The sequence below is a fragment of the Pholcus phalangioides genome, unplaced genomic scaffold, assembly GCF_987345545.1.
Source record: "Pholcus phalangioides strain wild (caught in Gottingen) unplaced genomic scaffold, Ppha-v1.0 ptg000028l_1, whole genome shotgun sequence".
In the NCBI taxonomy this organism is placed as follows: Eukaryota; Metazoa; Arthropoda; class Arachnida; order Araneae; family Pholcidae; genus Pholcus; species Pholcus phalangioides.
Window position 1 is genome coordinate 1,014,749 of NW_028301618.1, and position 20,720 is coordinate 1,035,468.

General features: G+C 43.8%; 1 protein-coding gene across 1 annotated transcript in view; it reads right to left on the reverse strand.

Moving 5' to 3' along the window:
- Window positions 1-2,132: 2,132 nt before the first annotated feature.
- The window catches only part of LOC149067705 (uncharacterized), a 57,614-nt gene continuing 39,026 nt past the window's right edge, over window positions 2,133-20,720 (reverse strand). Inside the window, exon 2 of the mRNA XM_089252157.1 lies at window positions 2,133-5,194. The gene's annotated coding sequence lies outside the window, so the exon portion shown is untranslated. The remainder of the gene's footprint in view (window positions 5,195-20,720) is intronic.

Below are 20,720 nucleotides of genomic sequence, written 5' to 3' on the forward strand. Positions count from 1 at the left end.
ACGTAGCAGCCCCCGCCCCTCCCCCTTAAAGATCTCCACAAGAGAACTACTTCTCTAAAGAACCTCTTCTTCGTCGCTCAGCTGCGCAATCTGTACTGCAGTGTATTTCGGTTTCACAAAAGACGCACAGAGACTCTTCTATTGTGGCGGGGGGGGGGGGGGGATATTCAAGCCTGTGTCTACCATAATTTATGGCACAACCCCCCTCCCTCCTTTTGTGGTTTCAGAAGTAATTACCATGTTTCAAGATATATGACCACCATGACCATCTCTTAATCTGTTTTACTCAGGGCGGTAACTATCGACCGCCAAATAATTACACACGTGGGAAACTAATATGGAAAAGTGTTTTCTCCGTTTTAGGATCGGACGTATATTAGGGGGGTGGTGGTGGGGGGGTGTTATAACGTTTTGAAATTTTGTGAAGTGTCAGTTTTCTAACGGTCAGTCACGCGCCAAACATCCAACGGAAAAAAGAAAAATGTTCCCCCATGATGCAGCGGGATTTGCCGCTGATTGAAAATGAACTGAAATATTCAATCCCGTTAGAAGCCAAGTTCAAGTTATTTTCTTTCACGATATTGGCGCTTCCCCCCCCCCCTGTTCGTGTAGAGTGATGTTAACGTTATTATTGCGCGTTACCTTCGCTCCCCTCCGCACTATATTGACAAATTTATCACCAGATTTGTAAAGCGTTAATCAAACGAGATCTATTTGAAGAATTGTTCGACCAAAATCAACATTTTTGCCAAAATGTGTTGATTTGCTTAACAGTAATTTTTTACTGTTAAGCCAAATTTTTTGAGGGAAAGGACAAGGGGGGAAAAACTGGTTTACAACAGCTTCAGTTTTCTTGATTACTCTCAGGGTTATAGCATTGCTATTACTTTAAAAAAATGCCAAGTTTATACGTTTGGTGCACGTTCGATGGATTTGGCAGGATTCGAAAGTGGCGCCGTCAATTTTTTAATGCGTTATAACTCCAGCATTATTGGTCAAATCAAGGAAACTGAAAACACTTTCCACATGTTAGTTTTCACAAGGAATCACGTGTGTAATTATTGGGCGATCGATAGTATCCACACTGTATGGTTTAAGGAAAATTCACCGGCATGCAATTCACCGCTGGGAAAACTCACAGATACAAGTCAGTAAGCCAGTAAGTGAGCGAGGAATGACCGAGTGAGTGAGTCAGTAAATGATAAAGTAATTAGTGAGTGAGTGAAAGAGAGTGACAGTAGTGTTGGTTAGTGAGCGACCTAGAGATATAGAATAAGTGACCTAGTGACTGATTGAATGTCATGGTGAGTGAGCCAGTGGCAGACTGAGTGATTTAGTGAGTGACCTAGTAAGAACGTGACCTGGTGATGGTGCGTGTGACAGAGTGAGTGGCCTAGCGAGGGTGTAACAGATTGAGCGACTTGGTGAGCGAGTGACCTAGTGAGTGATATAATGAGTGACCTAGTGATTGAGACAGAGAGATTGATAGAATATGAGCACCTCGTGATTGAGTGAGCGACCTGGAGAGTGAGTGCGCGAGATAGTTCTAGTGACAGGCCGTATTCGCTCATTCATTCACTTGCTCACTCGATCGTTCATTCATTCATGTCTTCATTCAGCTGATGTCGGGGTGTTATTTGGCGGGATGAATTTTCCATTCGGTGGATTGTTGGTCAGTGAATTTTCGTAGCGGTGAATTGCTGGTGGCGATTTGTTGTGAGTGAATCTTACGGCTGTGAATTTTTCGGACACGACCCTGTATAGGGGACTACGGTAAATGACGTTTCAAGTGAGTACGTCATGTGCCCTAAGGGGTCATTCAAGTATTACGTCAGCATCGAGGGTGGGAGGGGGTTCGGATTTGCTGACTTTTGATGACAAGGAGGGGAGAGGGGTTTTGAAGTATGCTTACGGCATCAACCACCCCCTTTTGAAGATATGAAATATTCTAAGCTGCTGACGAAATTTTGCTGATGGGGGAGGGGGGGGGGGTCAGTGTTTCGCTGACAAGGGGCGGAGGGGGTCAAAAATGGCTGAAAATCTGCTTACGTAATACTTGAATGGCCCCTAAGGTCTGAACTAAAACCGAAATGGCAGCGAAAATGACCCGAACACAGACGAAGAAAAGAGCCATAATAAAATAGTTTTTATTTTCCATAGTCTTAATGCAATAATACAAATAAAAAGAAAACGAGTGTATACCTAATATGTAAGCGTTCGTATTTATGTACATATGTACAGAAATAGAAAAGGGTTTTTCGAATCGTACAGTCAAACAATAATAATAATAATTATCGGGGAATTAATGACAAAATTCAACATATGACTATAATTGGAAAATATAATGAGGTAAAATATATAATAACAATGTTTTTATTCCTTTTTTTCGCGGATCAGAAACCACTGATTTGACGTGAAATGTGGATGTCATTGTGATAATGTTCATGACTTTGGCGTTTGATAGTTAGGTTGGTGTGAGGATTGTGGCTCTTTCTATTGGTTGGAAGAGAGAGACTGAGATTCTTACTCTTGGTTCGAAGCGAGATTGAGGATCTTGCTCTTGGCTGGCAGATGGATTGAGATTCTCGCTCTTTGCTAGAAGAGTGAGATTGAGATTCTCGCTCTTGGCTGAAGAAAAGATTGAAACTCTGGTTCTTGGCTGGAAGAAAGATTGATACTCTGGCTCTTGGCAGGAAGAGGGACAGAGATTCTATCTCTTTACTGGTAGTGTCTTGCTCTTGGTTGGACGAGGAATGGAGATTCTAGCTCATGGCTAGTAGAGAGAGATTGAGATTCTCGCTCTTGGCTGGAAGAGTGAGATTCACGCTCTTGACTGGAAGAGAGAGAGATCGGGATTTTATCAGAAATCACTTATTTGAGGGTGGGGTAGGGGGACACTGGGGCCACAAGCACCGGGAAAAAATGTTCACCGGAGGAAGATTGCATATCACTACAATTTTTTGGAGTTCGTGCTAGCGACTATTCTGACGGCTAGTAGATATACAGGGTGGAGAAGACACTGGAAATGGAGGAATATACTGCAGTTACTCAGGGAAACAATGAACTCTCGATTCGAAGCTTATGAAACTGTTTCGGATCTGGAACCGACGCTACATGGATAGGATGAGATGTTGATGGATGGATAGAGTTGTAAGTTTTCCGATTACATATCCGGAGGCAGACGTACGTGCAGGAGCCAAGGGAAATGATGTCCATCACGGTTCATGCTGTCATCGATTCGAAGCAGTCGGACTCCCCGAGAGAAATGATACAGGAGAGATGTCTCCGTATCTTGGGATGCCTTCTTGAGACGTCTCAACAGATGCCCTCATACAAGGAGAGACGTCTTCTTATCGTGACGTGAAATATAGATGCCATTGTGATAGTGTTCATGACTTTGGCATTTGATAGTTAGGCTGGCGAGGATTCACGTTCTTGGCTGGAAGAGAGATTCAAACTCTGGTTCATGGCTGGAAGAGATTGAGACTCTGACGCATGACTGGACGAGGGAAAGATTCTGTTTTGTGGCTGGAAAAGAGAGATCGAGATTCTAGCTCTATAGGGCTGAAACAAGGAGGATGATTATGACTTGGCTAGAAGAGTAGTAGAGATTCTAGCTCTTGCTGGAACAGAGATGGGATATTTTGACTCTTGGCTAGAACAGAAATGGTAGATTTTTGACTCTTGACTGGAAGAAGACTGGGAGATTCTAGCTCTTGGTCAGAACAGAGGTGGGAGATTTTTGACTCTTGGACGGAACAGAGAAAGGGGGATTTGGACTCTTGACTGGAAGAGGAGTGGAGAATCTAACTCTTGGCTGGAACAGAGATCGGAGATTTTGATCTTAGCTGCAACAAAAAGGGAGGGATTTTGACTCTTGGTTGGAACAGAGATAGGGAATTTCGACTCTTGACTGGAAAAGGGGAGGAGATTATGGGACTTCGCTTGGAAGAGAAATAGGGATTCTTGAGAGATGTTGGATTTTCAGCTGAAATCTGCTTATCTTGTCGTGAAATACTGATGACATTGTTTCTCGGGTAGAATGACGTGACTTGATTACTTGATGACATTGACATGATGGGTTTTTGGTATTCAGTTGTTGACGAAGATTTCTGGTCATGGCTGGAAGATAGATAGAAATTTTAGCTCTATGGTTGGAAAACGCAACTGAATGAACTTTGGTCAGTGAATTCTGGCTATTACTGGAAAATAGATAGCAGTTTTATATTTAGGCTGCTACAGAGATTGGAATAGCGGCGGCCGAAAGAAATATGGAGATTCTGGCTGTTGGTAGGAAGAGAGACGGGGGGATTATGACTCGTCTTGACTGGGAGAGAGTGGAGATTCTAGCTTTTGATTGGAAGAGAGAGATTGAGATTTTGGCTCTTGGCTGGGAGGTAAAAGGAGATTCTTCCTCTTGGTTGGGAGAGGTAGATAAAATAGGTACACTTGACAGGCGGTGCAGGTATCTTGAGAGGTAGATAAATAGGTACAACAGAGCTGAAAATAGATGGAGATTCTAAGTGTCAGAACGGATACTGGCAAAAATATATTCTACGTCTGAGCATAAGCTTATGATATGAGATTGTCAAAGCCACCGATAGAGGTTTTGGCAACCTCAATGCTTTGGCTTTCACCACTAAAGTATTCATCGATTTAGAGTGGAAATTTTCCATGAATTTTTCCACAAAAAAGCCTCAACCACCATCAGTTTGGTTCTGCCACGGACCAAATTCTTTACCGCCAAGAGCCAAAATTCTCTTATGCCCATTTTCTCATCAAGGACCGATACCATCGGACTCCTGGACGCCATATGCTCCCACGATGTCCCTCAGGACTGCATTTATAATTCTATACACCGTGTGTACGTACAAGCATTCAGCAACCAGTTGTTTCTTCCCGCGACAATTCAGAAGAACGCTGACGCCACTGTTTTCCCGCCAATTTCCAAAAAAAAGAAGATGGCAATGGTTCCAGCTTGTTCACCATCAGAGGGATTATTAGAAAGTTTCTCTTCTTCCCTTTCAGCAAAGGTATTCTTGTAATCCCTGGATCCTGTGTATTCAATCATAACCAAACACGGCAAAATGACAATATGCTTCAAGGCTGTATGCTCTGATGCTTTCAATAATGCGAAATAAGTACATCCGGAACCATCCAAGATTCTCGTCAAGTGACACCGGGAAAAAGAAACCTGGAAAAAACAAAAAAAAAATAGACTGGAATCATTAAACCTGATTTGTTTTAACGACTTTTACTGGTCATTTACAAGTCCCGTAAAAATGGGATCAGAATGAAATCGCTCGAGGTGCTGCAACGAGCACTTCGATAACGGTGCTCGTCGTAGCCTATCGAAGGAAACAATAAAGTAAAGAAAATATACGCGGTATTTTCTCTTAAGAAATTACGGTTCGCTGCTTTAAGCAGATGATGGGATTACAAGTTACAAAAACAAATAGATTATGGTCGGATGATGAGGATAAGGGGTCGTAGTAATCCCTTGTAATCCTTTAAAATGGTGGCTCTTTCTCTGTGGAAGTGAAAATTTATTCCTCCTCGCCATTATTTACTTTAAATAACGCTTATTGTCTGACTCGAGAGATAAGAAAACCGTCGCCAACTAATTCCGGAAAAATCCAAAAATTTCACCCTTTCCCAAGGAAACGGATTTTAACCGGGACACGTTGATGATTTCTTCCAAGTTCAACGTAATCCCGTATATACGGGACGTTGTACAAGATGAAAAACATCTAAGATTCTAAATTCATGGGACAAACGTTAAGAGGTGATATGAGATTTCTATAAGCAAGCATTTTAGGTCACAGAATGCGCGATCAAAGCCTGTGGAGGGTGTTTAAAGAGTGCACAACAGCACTTCACCAAAAGAAAATATCATATTTTTCCGACTCATTTGCTGCGATACGTACTATCAACCATTCGAGGGTGCACATGCACCTTCGGATTGGATTGTAGTTTTGTTTTTGTTTTTTTTATTGGTGCAAGCACCATCAAGGTTATGCTGCGCCAAAGAATTGGCGATTAATTAACTGGCGAGCTTGACCGTAATTGAGGACGAAGATGGGTAGAACAAGTCGCCAGGGCGATTCTGGGATCCATCGAAACGACCAAATATCGTTCGTAAGTCTGGGAGTGGTTGTACTGTAGACGTCCAGATGTCGCTCACAAAATGGACAGGAGCTCCGGCAATGTCACGGGCCCACACTCGTCTCGATGGCAGTTCCTATATAATCACTATCACCGCCCTCTCCTATTACGGCGCGCATCTTTTGGGGAAGGATGTTTCCCATCTGAGAGTTCATTTCCAAGGTGAAACATCTTTGCCCTAATTTCGAACGATTTCGTAGGAAAGTTTCGCTTCATTTTATTTATTTATTTATTTTTTTATGTGAAAGAGGATGGAGTCCACCATGTTGTTTATTGCCGTGGGACATCAACAACAAGAAAACTCTTCGGGTGATTTTTCTTTAACGAGTTGAACACGCAAAGACCTACAAGTTTAATGAGGCGTCAGGTTCTTCTTCTTCTTCTTCAAAGGAATAATACAATGTTCTTAACACCCAAACGAGAACAACATAACCTCGAAATGTCTGTTGTGTTTTATTTGTTATTAGTTTTTGTGTGTGTGTGTGTGTGTGCAATGATTTTTTGGCGCGTTGTACCGAAACGCGCGAACCGAACAAAAAGAATGCGTCACTCACTCACTCATGGAAAAAAAACCGAACGGGAACGATTCCGTTAATCACGTGATTTCTTGTTCATTCACATGAGAGGGGAAAAAAAAATTCACTTAATACTGCAAAGAATGTAATTATTCGTAGACGTGCGTGCGTATGGATGTACCGCGGACTATAGCTTGAGAAATGCTGGCTCGACGCTACGAATTTTATCAATCTTTTTGGTAAGGGAGCCATTCAAGTATTATAACGAGCAGAATTTTGTCCCATTTTTACCTTCCCGCCCCAGTCAGCTCACGTAATAATCATTTGAAACGAACCGCCATGCCATCATCAACAAAAAAGTCATAAAAAGGAGAAATAATTTATTTGCGGACTCACAAAAATACTTACATAGGAGTAATCATATTTGGTATTGACAAAAATATGAGAAATAATTCGTGGTCCGATAAAAAATTCATAGGTAGGAGAAATAATTTGCGAACTGACAAAAAAATTCACAAATAAGAGAAATAGTTGGTGGACCGATAAAAATACGTAAGTAGAAGAAATAATTTGCGGACCGCCAAAAAATGCATAAATAAGAGAAATAATTCGCGGACCGATAAAAAATACGTAAGTAGGAAAGATAATTTGCGGACTGATAAAAAATGCACAAATAAGAGAAATAATTTGCAGACTGACAAAAAATGCACAAATATAAATAATTTGGGGGGGGACTGTCAAAAAATGGACAAATAGCAAAAATAATTTGCGGACAGACAAAAAATACATAAAAGAGAAATAATGTAACTCGAGCAACGGCAAAAAGGTACACGAATAGGAGAAATAGTTTTTCGGACCAGCAAAAAAAGAATGAATAGAGGAATAATTCAGAGAGAGAGAACGGCAAAAAAGAAAAAAAAATAGGATAAATAATTTGCGGACTGACAAGACATACAGATAGGAGGAAATACCTCGAGGAACGGCAAAAATAACATAAATACGAAAAATAATTTGCGGACTCGCAAAAAATATACAGGAGGAAAAAATAAGTACAATACGTAGTAAAATTTGCGGACTGGCAAGAAATAAATAAATAGGACGAACAATAAATACAGTCGAAGTAATTTTCCGACCGAAAATCAATAAACAGAAAAAAAAATGTATTAATAATAGAATTAATTTGCAGACCAGCAAATTACCTCAATGTTATTACGAAATGTTCCGTATTCGTGTTGCATTATCACCATAATTGCGATAAATAATATGGAATAGCGACAAAAAAAAAAAAATGTGTCGTTACATCTAAGGTCGTTGCGTGCGTTTTCATTAACGTTATAAGCAAAGTTCGTTAACAATATTCTCTATGCAAATTAGTAGGAACCGCCAATTATTGACGTTATGACCAAGGTGTCGTTACAACCGAGTTCAACTATAGTTGAAGTAATTTGCGGACCGGTGAAAAATAAGTACAGAGGAGAAATAATTTGCGAACCGAAAAAAAAAACAACCAATAATAATAAATGCGAGAATCGTACCTTTCGCGTAGAAGCTGTTGGCGATAAATATTTGAATGATCTGTATTAGACGCATGGGCGATAAATGTGGTAGCCTTGTTCCACGTTAAAAAGAAAGAAAGAAATAAGGGTGAGGGGGACTAATACAGAGAGATAAATGGATAAGAGAGTATTAGTACCTTCTTTTCGCCCTCACCTACAAGCTTGTTTTGTAGTTTCTGGTTTTTTTTTTACTTTTTCCTCTTTCTCGCTTCTATGTACAGTGTATAATAGAAGGATTTGCTCTGTGAGAAAGATACACATTAAATGAGTGTGGGAGGGGAATGCCGGATACAGAGGATGCTCGCATACGGCACCCCCGTGTGGGGGGTCAAAGCTCACTATGGCAGTGAAGAGAAAACTAGACTCGGTCCAGAGAGGCTTTCTCCTGTACATCACCAAGGCGTACTGTACGGCACCGACAAACGCCCTACAGGTGATAACAGGACTAGCCCCCCCCCCCACCCCTCGGGCTCTGGATCGAGTTTGAAGCAAAGGTGGCATTGCTGACGAGACTCAACCGGTCCATCTCAGCCAACGACGAGCACATAGGGCCTGCGCAAATAGAACAGAGAGAGGTTGGATGGCCTGCTCACCCAGCCACAGAGGTGCAGGACGGGCAGATAAGCTTACATCATGACCAGCAGCTAACTCCGACCGCAATGTACACGGACGGCTCAAAGACAAAAGATGGAATTGCGGCAGCCTACGTCGTCACGGAGGGCAACAACATAATCAGCAGGTGGGCGCATGGTTCTCTCTGGAGAACCGAGCTACTCAAAAGAAATGACCGCAGGGAAAGAATCGGCAAATTGATGGAGCAGATCATCAGAGATGAAAAGAAGTTCATCCCGGATGGAAAGCCATCTCGGTCAAGGAGAGCAAGGCATTGCAGAGCGCCTTCAACAGAGGAGGAATCATCAGACCCCGAGGACTGACAAGGGACACTCAGTATCGACGCCGCGCCCCATGGGGGGGGGGCATATGTCGTGTGGGCGGCTAAAAGTAACATGTAAATAGATGATTTTGTATATACTAATATTCATGCAATAAAACAACCGGGAAATTTTGGGTGTCTGGTCTCGGGGTTTGGGTGGGGGCGCCCCGGGCTGTCGCTCGGGTTTGTGGGCCCCTCCCGGTGGGTGTATGGCTGCCTGGGTGGAGGGGGATGCTGCCGTAAATCGCAGAACACCCTAAAGACCAGACCTTGCGCTTACAGCTGGGGTCTTGGACTGAGAGTTGGGCGTGCCGGGAGGGGGCGCCTTCCGGGCACTCTCCGGGTAGGCGCCTCGGCCCGGCACCCCTGACTCTCCCCAGCACGACTCAGCCCACTCGGGTAAAAGGCTTATATCCCGGGAGGGACAGAGCCTGGGTCGTGTCTGGTCTGTCGGAGCGGAATGCCGTAGAGAAAGAGGTGAGGAGAACCGCTACCATCGTTATCTCAGTTGTTCGTTATCTCGTTGAGATATCACGATGGTGGTGGGAGAACGGGACACACACACAACTTCGTTTCATATGGTTTCAATAACCCTTCACGATGAGGGAAAAAAAAGAGGTCAAAGAAACAGTCAGCTGGATTGAATCTATTCCAATGGTGTTTGAACGCAATATTACGTCCTTTGATCGTGAAGAGGGCGGGGGGGGTGTTCAATTTGCGGACGTGCTGACGGCTAAGGCAGAAATAAATACGGTGTACAGTCGACGCGCTCGTTTTTACGAATACGAAAAGACATGGGAAAATTAGTTGCGTGAATGGGAAAGGCGTTTAAAGGGATAACTTTGTTGTTTGGGACCATACAGGAACGTGCGGTTCGTAAATTGGGGGGTTCGTAAAATCGAGCGTCGACTTTAATGTTTAAAAACTCTAAAATTATGTAGTGGCTACTATACATGTGTGAATGGGGCGAAATCATTCAATCTTCTCAACGCTGGACACGATTGTGCCAAAATATTCTATGAATGAAAAATCTTTTGTTATTTTCGCAATACATTTCCAACTAGTGACGTCGCAGGTTTTGAACTAAAGTTTAAAGCGAGGGGTCTCTAACCTTTCTTGGGGTCGCGAGCGCCACCCGTATCGATCACCAAGCGAAGAGCAACCCCCCCCCTCCCCCTCTAAGGCTAATTTCACACGACCGTGCCTGGAATCTGCATACCTTTAATCCTCGGATGTAATTTTCACTGAATGATTTTAATCGATCAAGTGCTCGCTCGCTTCATGCGATTGGTCGTGCTTCCGGGAGCACCATGGTGCTCGCGAGCAGCAGGTCGAAGATGGTAAAGGATTGTATGACATGCTCATAAGCAGGGCCGCCAACAGTAAAAAAAATTTCAAACTAGATACTTCATCAACAAGCACAATTAATTTTAACCATTATCTGGATCACCATACGTCCCGTATTTTCACGTGATTTCAATGATATACACATGACTACTGTCAGACCAGATATGACCCGGGCTCTGTCCCTTCCGGGATGTAAGCCCTCTACCCGTGGGGGGTTGGATCGTGCTGGGGGAGGACCGGGGATTCCGAGACGGAGCGCCCGTCAGTGGGGGTTATAAAGCAGCAACTCTCCCGGCACCCCCGAACACGTGACTACTGGTACACAGGACCAGAAAAACAAATACTAGAACCTAAATAGGTATTTTCCTCCTACGGAATGGCCAAGGGGAAAAAAAACCCCTAGATAACTAATGCTGGGTTTTCGTAGGAGCGGGTTTCTACGGTGCGTGCAACGTGAAAACGCTGATTGGTCAAAAAAAAAAAAAAACAACTGAATTTCAGGGTTTTAACCCAATCAGCGTTTTTACCCTGCACACGCAGCAAAGATTCTACTCCTAGGATTGGATTGGATTTTGGGTTTATTGGCGCAAGGGCCAATTAGATCAAACTGCGCTTCTACTCCTAGGAAAACCCGGTTTAAGTTAGGGGTCGTTCAAGTATTACGTAAGCAGATTTTTATTAATTTTTGACTTCTCCCCCCCCACCCACACGTCATCATAATTCCGCCAGCTCTACCCTAGCACGTGGACCAGAAACGTACGCGGGTGGGGGAGAGGGGGGGGGGCGTAAGGTTGTTGTGATCACCCCCCCCCCCACCCAAGACGATCAAAACACCTTTGTATGTCATTATAATCAGTAATTTCAATGCTATTTGAAGGCTAAGGATAAGAAATTAATGGCGACCCACCCTCTAAGCCATTTATGCTGAACCCATGGCCCCGCGGGCCAAATGTGGCTTCCGGGCGTTATTTAATGTTGCTTTCCACCTCAGACTTGATTTTGCAAAAAATGAACTAAGCGGCACATTTACAGATCGCTTCAGTGACCCGTGGCACGATTCCAGAGCATTTGAGCTGCCCGTGGCACATTCACATAGGTCGCTTAAGCGACCCGCGACACGGTTCCAGCACACTAAGTGGTCCGATTTCCGTCCCAGAACTTGAAGGATTCACCTTAAGCTTCATTAAGCTTCACATCACGGCTCAGTGGTGATGATTGCTTCATATAATAACCCTCCCACTATTGAACCCACCTTATGACCCCCTTGAGGGGGGGGGTCGAATTTCCAAAAAACCCCCCTTCTTAGTTTCTTCGTCATGGAATAAAACTTCGGACCAAATTTCATATTTATAGCTTCAGCGAGATTTTTGGCTCGGCGATGATGACTCAGTCAGTCAGCTAGGACATGTTATTTTTTTATACAGAGTGCTTAGCAAACAGGGGGTGGGGTGGCATTTTACTGGTGATCTTAGAGGGGTATGCTTCTAATTAGAAAAAGTTTCCAAATAAACGTGTGGCACTCAGAAGCCCCGTTTACATGTGCAAGATTGGGGGAGGGGACGCTTTAATGATTATTAGGGGTCATTCAAGTATTACGTCAGCATCGATGGGGGGGGGGTTCAGATTTGCTGACTTTTGATGACAAGGGGAAGGGGGGGTTTGGATAATGCTTGCGTCATCAACCACCCCCTTCATGAAAATATGAAATATTTTTAATGCCATCTTACTCGGTGCGCCAAAAACGAGAAAAACCTTTCGATAGTTTGTGGGAACTTGAAGTAACACACCCCCCCCCCCCTATTGATAAGTGCCCTACAGAGCCACTTTGGTAATCTCCAAATGTTTCGCGGATCCAAGTGATCTGGAAATGTGTCCGGGCCGCTTAAGTGCTCTGGAACTGCGCCACGCATCACTCAAGTGATCCGCAATTATATTCCGCGGATCACTTAAATAATCTGAGAATGTGCCGCGGGTAACTTGAGTATGTAGAACCGCACTGGGGCGATTTAAGTGCTCTAAAACCACGTCCATGTCACTCAAGGGATTTCTAAATGTGTCACGGATCGCTTAAGTGTTCTGGAACTGTCCCGGGTCGTTTAAGTGATCTGAAAATGTGCCACGGGCCGCTTAAATGCTCTGGAATTGCACCACGGGACACTTGAGCGATCTGTAAATGTGCCCCTTAGTTCGTTCATTTTTACAAAATTAGGTTTGAGAAGGGCAGGCCGCATCAGATAACCCCCCGGGGCTATATTTGGTCCGCGGGCCACGGGGTCTTTATGCGATTTATCATTATATGGGTTAGAGGGTGGGTGGCAATGAATTTATGAAAGAGAAATTTTGAGTTCATAGCCTTCAAATAACATTGAAATTAACAGAAATTGATTATAAATAACATATAAAGTGGGGGTGAGGGCACGAGACACCTATGCAACCCCTCCCCCTCCCCCGTGTACGTCTTTGATCCCACCAATATGCGTTAGGAGTCAGAGGGGCAGAGCTGAATTCGAAATTTTGCTCACAAGGGGGGAGGAGGGGATCAGAGTTTTGCTCACAAGGGGGGGGGGGATCAAAAATGGCTAAAAATTTGCTTACGTAATACTTGAACGGCCCCTTTGCTGCATGGTGACCTTTTTTTTCCCCATGAGGGACAAAAGTAGGACGAAGATCCCCGTCGAAAGAGTCCCCATCTTTGTTGCGGAATAATGGTGGGTGACTCCGACCTCCATTAAAAAACTCCGACCATCCGCTAAGACTACTGTAAGCTCCTCCGTCAGCCATCTTGAACCAACCCACGTAACCAATGACGACTTCGGGAAAGAAGAGAGGAGGGAATATAGATATGTCCTTCATGTTTCACGGCATGGGCGGAGATACGTGGGGGGAGCAAAAAGTGGGATGGACAGATCTGATGTATATATGAATTGACATCGTAATCATCGTGCACCCCCCAGACTTCCAAGTCTATCTCCCCCTTGGAAGGGTGTGTATAGTTATTAAAATTAAAAAAAAAAAATTACCGGTAACTTTTTACACAGCCCCCGTGTGCATTTGAAACCCTATTAGAAAGTTGTTGCCCTGTTTCTCCTGATGCCAACGAAATAAATTCCACGTTTCTCAATGCGATATTCACTGAGATACTCGAATTCGAAAAACGGAGGGAATTTGTGGGGGGGGGGGGGGGTAACAGCGTTATATAAATGCGGGAAAAACGGGTTTTCCGCATTTAGTTGCTTTTTTCTGAAAATTTCCTTCAAGAGAGACAGAGTAAGAACTTTCTAATTGGTTTTGAGGCACACATACGGGGGGGGGGGGGACCGTATAAAACGTTAATTTTTTATTTTATTTTAATAACTATACAACCCCTTGCAAAATGAATGACATATCTGAGTACTTCACGTTATTTGGATACTTTTCCTAGTTGCAAGTAAACCTCTGAGATTCTAAGATCAACGGTTCACCAGTGAAATGCCTGTTTGCTATGCACCCTGTATCTTCTTATATATAAACTAGCTATAATACCCGGCGCTGCCCGGGTTTTCTTTAATGAGGCTTTTTGGAATACGTGATATTTTCCTCTTTCTTTGAGGGACATGCAAACCGTGTCTTGCAAACCATTGTTGAGGCATAAAACATGTCTGAAACTCATTGCTAGGGAACCACGGTAACCAAAGTAAACGTTCCGAAAGTGATTGTTGAGGCTAAAAAACCATTGTTGCCGACATTTCTTTGCACATTTGGGGCATTTGCCCTGCTCTGACGAAATTTCAAAGTAGCCTATCGTTCAAGTCGGGTCCCATTTGGTATACATGCAAAATTTGGCGACGATCGACCTAAAATTGTGGATTTGTATAGAGAACACACACACAGAAAATCAATTTTATATACGTTGTATATAGATGTGAAAGCATGTATGTTTGCTCTTTATACAAATCTACAATTTTAGACCGATCGTCCCCGAATTTTACACATACACCAAACGGGACCGGGATTGAACCGTAGGCTACTTTAAAAATTCGTCAGAGCAGGGCAAATTCCCGAAATGGGCGGGAAAACAGTCGGGCAGCAATGGCTCCCGGGCCCCAACAATCACTTTCGGAATGTTTACTTCAGTTGTCGTGGTTCCCTAACAATGCGTTTCAGACATGCGCATGCCTTTACAATGGTTTGTCACTTCTTTGATGCTGTCATTATAGCAGTTTATTCCTTTATAATGGTTTGTCACTTTTTCAATACTCCCAGCAACTGAAGGAAAACCGGGGCAGCGCCGGGTATTTTTGCTAGTACTGTATAATTGATGGAGGGGGGGGGGATTTTCCACTGAAGAGTTCCATAAAAAAAATTAATTATTTTGAAGATCTTCGAGACAAGATCTGAAGACGTTTTGGAAGCCAAACGGCGACAAAACACTACCGTTTATTGCAGAGATCCAAGTGATTTCGAGAGACAATGGCGGGCTGGAGGAACCCTCCGATGCGGAACACGTCAAACCATCCATCCATTTGTATGTACCCCCGACACAATCAGATCAAGGTCAGCTCGAGACAATAGAAAAAAAACACTGACCCTAAACTTAACACAAACCGTTGCCATCGCGAGCAAGAGCGCTTTTGTCTGCTGCCGAACCGCCGATTTGCAAAATAACAGGAAATTTGGACACGCGCGTGTCATCCCATATCCTGTGTTCATTTCCGAATCGAAACCATCAATCACCGTGTGATCCAGTTGGCTTGAATTGGGGATTAGGACGGATGGCTTTTGGAGAAACTGTGACAGGCGGTACCGTTGGTCAAGGCGGTGGAAACTAATCAACCGGAAGACGACGCCTTGACCAATTAAGGACGAATGTGCTCCAAATTGACCGACTGTAGGGTACACCAAGGGATATTGACTGAAATTTCCGGGACGTAAAAACAACAATTAGCAAAGATTCAAAGGGGAAGAACCACGCTTTCTCATTTGCTTCAAACCACGTCAGAGCGGTGCTTCCAATGCGAAAGAGTGGGTCATTGACGTAACAACTGTGCATTCCCGAACCAGCCTAAATTGTCATTCAAGAATTAGGGGCCATTCAAGTATTACGTAAGCAGATTTTTAGCCATTTTTGACCTCTCCCCCTTGTCAGCAAAAGTCAGCAAAACACTGACCCCCCCCCCCCGTCAGCAGCTTAGAATATATGGTCTCACATCTGCAAAAAGGGTGATTGATGACGTAAGCAACCTTCAAACCCACCCCCCCTTGTCATCAAAAGTCAGCAGATCCGAAACCCCCTCTCCCCCTCGATGCTGACGTAATACTTGAATGACCCCTTACGTCAGCATCGATGGGGATGAGGGGTGGGGTGTTTCGAATTTGCTGGGTTTTGATGACAAAGCCGCTTAAGTGCTCTAAAAATGTGTTGCGGGCCATTTCAGTGCTCTCTAGGAATGTGCCGCGCGTCACTCAAATGGTCCTTGAATATCCCGCGGACCGCTTAAGTTGTCTGGGAATGTGCCGCGGGTAACTTGAGTGATCTCTTAATGTGCCACGGACCGCTTAGTATACTAGAACTGCGCCGCGGGTCAGTTAAGTGATTTGGGAATGTGCCATGGGCCTACTTGTCGTGAGAGGAATAATTCCCAGAATTAATTAAAGACATAATTCCAAAAATAATGAAAATTTCCAGAATTTATGACAAAAATAATTTCAGAATTATAATTATTATATTAATATTATTAATATTATTTTTATAGTGAAAACTCTCGATAACTTCAGACCCCTCCCGTGGCTCTTAGGCCTAATTTCGAAAACTAAAAATTTTCTTAATCTATAAAATTGGCTTTCTGTCTGTGTCTGCGCGTGTGTGTGATCACTATACAAATCGACAATTTTAGATCTATCGTCGCCAAATTTTGCATACACGCCAAACAGGGCCCGACTTGAACGATAGGCTACTTTAAAAATTTCTCAGAGCAGGGTAAATGCCCGAAATGAGCGTAAAACCGTCGGGCAACAATAGTTCCTGGGCTTCAACAATCACTTCCGGAATGTTTACTTTGGTTACCGTGGTTTCCCTAACAATGCGTTTCAGACATGTGCATGCCTTTATAATGGTTTGTCACTTTTTCAATCCGCTCAGCAATCGTAGAAAACCCGGGCAGCACAGGGTATTATAAACTAGTCAGGTATATTTTTAATGAGAATATTTTAAAATTAAAAATAGACCGATGAGTGTCGCGAAAGCGATCGTGTTTCGGGGCCGCAACTACCGGTGGAAGCAGTGTAGCCCCCGGGCACCATTCCAGAGGTGGCGCGAATTTCAGCCTTGGAATTCCCTTCGGCCATTGAAAAAGGGTCGCAAAAATGCATGCTTGCGCCGGCTGACCAGGCATCTAGTTGTGGTCCCGTCGTGTTGTTGAAAAACGTCAAGAACCCCCTGCAATCGATTATTACGCATCCCCCCCCCCTCACCCCAAAGTTGGGACCGACATGGCTACAGCCTGGAGCCCGGCACAAAATCTCATCATTTTTTAGCTCTTTCAGCTATAAATTCATTGTAGAACGAACCGTGTAAAGTCTGGTCTGGGAGCACGTCAAAGATCTCGGCCTAAGGGCTATGATATTACGAGTACAGCTTTACATCACTTAAGGTGGCCCATACCACATTTCCACGAGCCTTAAGTGACTCGGAGCATATGTACAGATAATGCAAGTGACCGCAGCACATTTACAGATAATGCAAATGACCGCAGCACATTTACAGATAATGCAAATGACCGCAGCACATTTACAGATAATTCAAGCGACCCACGGCACATTTACAGATCACTTGAGTGGCCTGCGGCACAGTTCCAGAGTGCTTAAGCTTCTAGCGGTGCAGTTTCAAACCACTTAAGTTACTCCTGGCACAGTTCGAGAGCACTCAAAAAATGGCCCGCGGGCACACACACACTAAGATCACTTGAGTTCAAGAACGTAAGTTCACGGTTCCAAATCACTTAGGTGACCCGCGTCATATTCACGGATCACCTGAATGTCCCGCGATCCCCCTTTTCATACCATCGTAGTGGCCCGCCCTCTCCTAAAGCTTGAACATTGCGCACCAATATTACAACAGAGTTCCAGGGCGGAAATTCTCCCGGTGTTTACAGCGACGACAGCAACAACACAAATTCCTGTCGTTCCCCCGTATTATTCTTAGAACAATATTTGCATAATGATTGAATGTTGAGAGGTAAAAGCCCTTTGGCAACCGCGATTGTTTGCACAAGCGCAGGTGCCCTTAAGGCCGGTCTCGGATAGAAGCTACAAGTCTTTGTTTACGCGCGTACGTAATAAGTCGTTGAAAAGAACGTTAATCCTTTGCAGATGGGTACGCACTTTCGCTTTCGGTTCCGAGAGAGTTCCTGGTAGAATCGGGTCCCGAACCTGAGGGTTGTGGAGAATTCGCACGTCGACGGAGTACGTTTCGTACCAATTCGTGTGCACCGGCGTTTATCATGCTACAGGTTACCGTTCGTTTTAATTTTAATCGAGGTGCACTGCGTGTCTCCTGCCCCACCCCCTACCAGACGCAGATCCAGAGCGATGTGTCGGAAGGGACGAATTGCGCAAGTTCCTTGGATCGTCCCGTATTGTTCCGGGACAAATTTTCCCAAAATATCGCCTCCTCCACCTCTGGATACGTGGCCACGCGAAGGCGGGAATCTTCAGCTGCGAATGAAGCCGTGGTCAAATGAATGATCGTGGCAGGCATCTTCAAACTCAAACGGAGTGGAGGCAGGCATTTCCAGCGTCAAATGGAGCGGAGGCAGGCATTTTCAGATTCAAATGGAGCGGGGGCAGGGATCTTCAAAGTGAAATGGAGCGGAAGCAGGCATTTTCAAAGTGAAATGGAGCGGGAGCAGACATCTTCAAAGGCAAATGGAGCGGAGGCAGGCATTTTCAGATTCAAATGGAGCGGGGGCAGGGATCTTCAAAGTGAAATGGAGCGGAAGCAGGCATTTTCAAAGTGAAATGGAGCGGGAGCAGGCATCTTCAGTCAAATGGAGCGGGAGCAGGCATCTTCAGTCAAATGGAGCGGGAGCGGGCATCTTCAGTCAAATGGAGCGGGAGCAGGCATTTTCAAAGTCAAATGGAGCGGGAGCAGGCATTTTCAAAGTCAAATGGAGCGGAGGCAGGCATTTTCATAGTGAAATGGAACGGGAGCAGACATCTTCAAAGGCAAATGGAGCTGAGGTGATGTGTTGGAAAAGTAAATTATTATGCAAGTGCATTGGATCATCCCGTATTTCACGGGACACACAAATTTCTCTTACATTATTCGGTTCTTGGGAGGAGCCATCCCTCCCAGATCCGGGCTTTCCCCCTACCACCTCACTCTGAGACTTAACAACCTGACTAGTGGTCAGGTTTGTGATTAGTGATTCCAGGCTGTAACCAAAGTAAATCCCGCCCTTGATACGAGAAAGCTGATTGCGGGCAATATACCAGCCGTTTCTCTGCATTTAGTTTCATTCACATGTTTGAGAGATTCTCCCAAGAAGAATAGTCTCGTAATTTTTCACAAGAATAGTGTCCTTTGCGCGAGAATCATCGCCATTTTTTTAATGGTCGAATGACGTCACTGATTCCAACTCGTATGACATTTATTTCCTGACTATAGGCAATAAATTCACGTGACTTGGCACATTTATTGCTCTCTCTCTCTCTTTCTTGTTGCATTTTTTTTCTGCCAGTCGACGATTCCGTGAAAACTTCAAGGCGCCAAGAAAAGAAACGTGGAACACGCATAACTGCAAGGGTGAATCGAAAAATGAAAATGGAACAGATGCTGTACAATCAAAATCCTCTTAACGGTCATCTCCGTGTTTTTACGGCCAAATAAAAACATCCCCGCAAAAAGTCTATTTAAATAATGTATTTCGAACCCCTGTTTAATGGTCACCCTCAGATACGGTCACGGACACCATTTCCATCATTCCTTTCATTGGACTAAAACCCTGTTCGAACGCCAATAGTTGCAGTTTCGGTTCGAATCATACTCACCAGATGGCAGCGGAAGTTTACATATTTGATCAACTTTTTTGCACTTGGCTATTTTTGAATGAAATTTTGGCTTGAAGTTGGTAAATGTTTGGCACCTCTGATAGGTCTATATATATATATATATATATATATAAAAGAGTGAAAGAGAGCAGGTAGGGTGAGGATAAAAAGAGAAATCTATTTTTTCTTCTCCTTCTTTTCCTTTTTCTAACGTGTGGTTACGGAAGGACAAGGCTACCATATTTATCGCCGAATCGTCAAATGGAGATCATCCGAATTTCTTGCCAATAGCTTGTAAGCGAAATTGTTGAATACATTTTTCCCTAAACGCAATGACAGAAACTCATTGGATTTAGTCTTTTCAACTTAACCCCTTCGCGTGTTGGCGATGAATTTGAATGACCTGTATTAGACGCATAGGCGATAAATGTGGTAGCCTTGTACCACGTTAAAAAAAAGGAAGAAAGGAAAAAAAAGAAATGGGGGGAAAGAACAGTACAGAGATGATTGTATAAGAGAATATTAGTACAGTGCCTTGCTTTTTCGCCCTCACCTACAAACTAGTTTTGTAGTTTGTGTTTTTACTTGTTCTCTTTCTCACTTTTATGTACAGTATATGATAGAAGAATTACTTCTGAGAAAGGTACATTATATGATCGGGGGAGGGGGGGGGAGAATGCCGTGTAGAACGATGGGGGGGGGGAAACTGAGGAGAACCGCCAGCATCGTTATCTCGTTGAGATATTACGATGATGATGGTGGGAGAACATGTGGGGGGGAGAAACGCACACAACTTTGTTTCATAGGGTTACAATAAACCTTCGCAATGAGGAAAAAAAGGGGGGGTTGAAGAAACACTCAGCTTGATTGAATTTATTCTGCTGGCGTTTGGACGCAACATTACGTCCGTGATCGCAAAGAATTTAAAATACATTTTGTAGGGGTTGGAATACACAGCAAAACCCACACCAAACTACGGTTGATCAGATCTTCCAAAAGAATCGCATCTCATATTGTCAGAATTTCATTCATACTCAAATAAACAACCATTTCAGTTAATATTATATGATACAATTAAAACAGGAGCCCCTCCCCCTCCCTGAAACGGTCACCCCTCTTTTGCGGACAATTTTTTTTTTTTTTTTGTCCTGAAAGTCTCCGCAAAAGAGAGGTTTT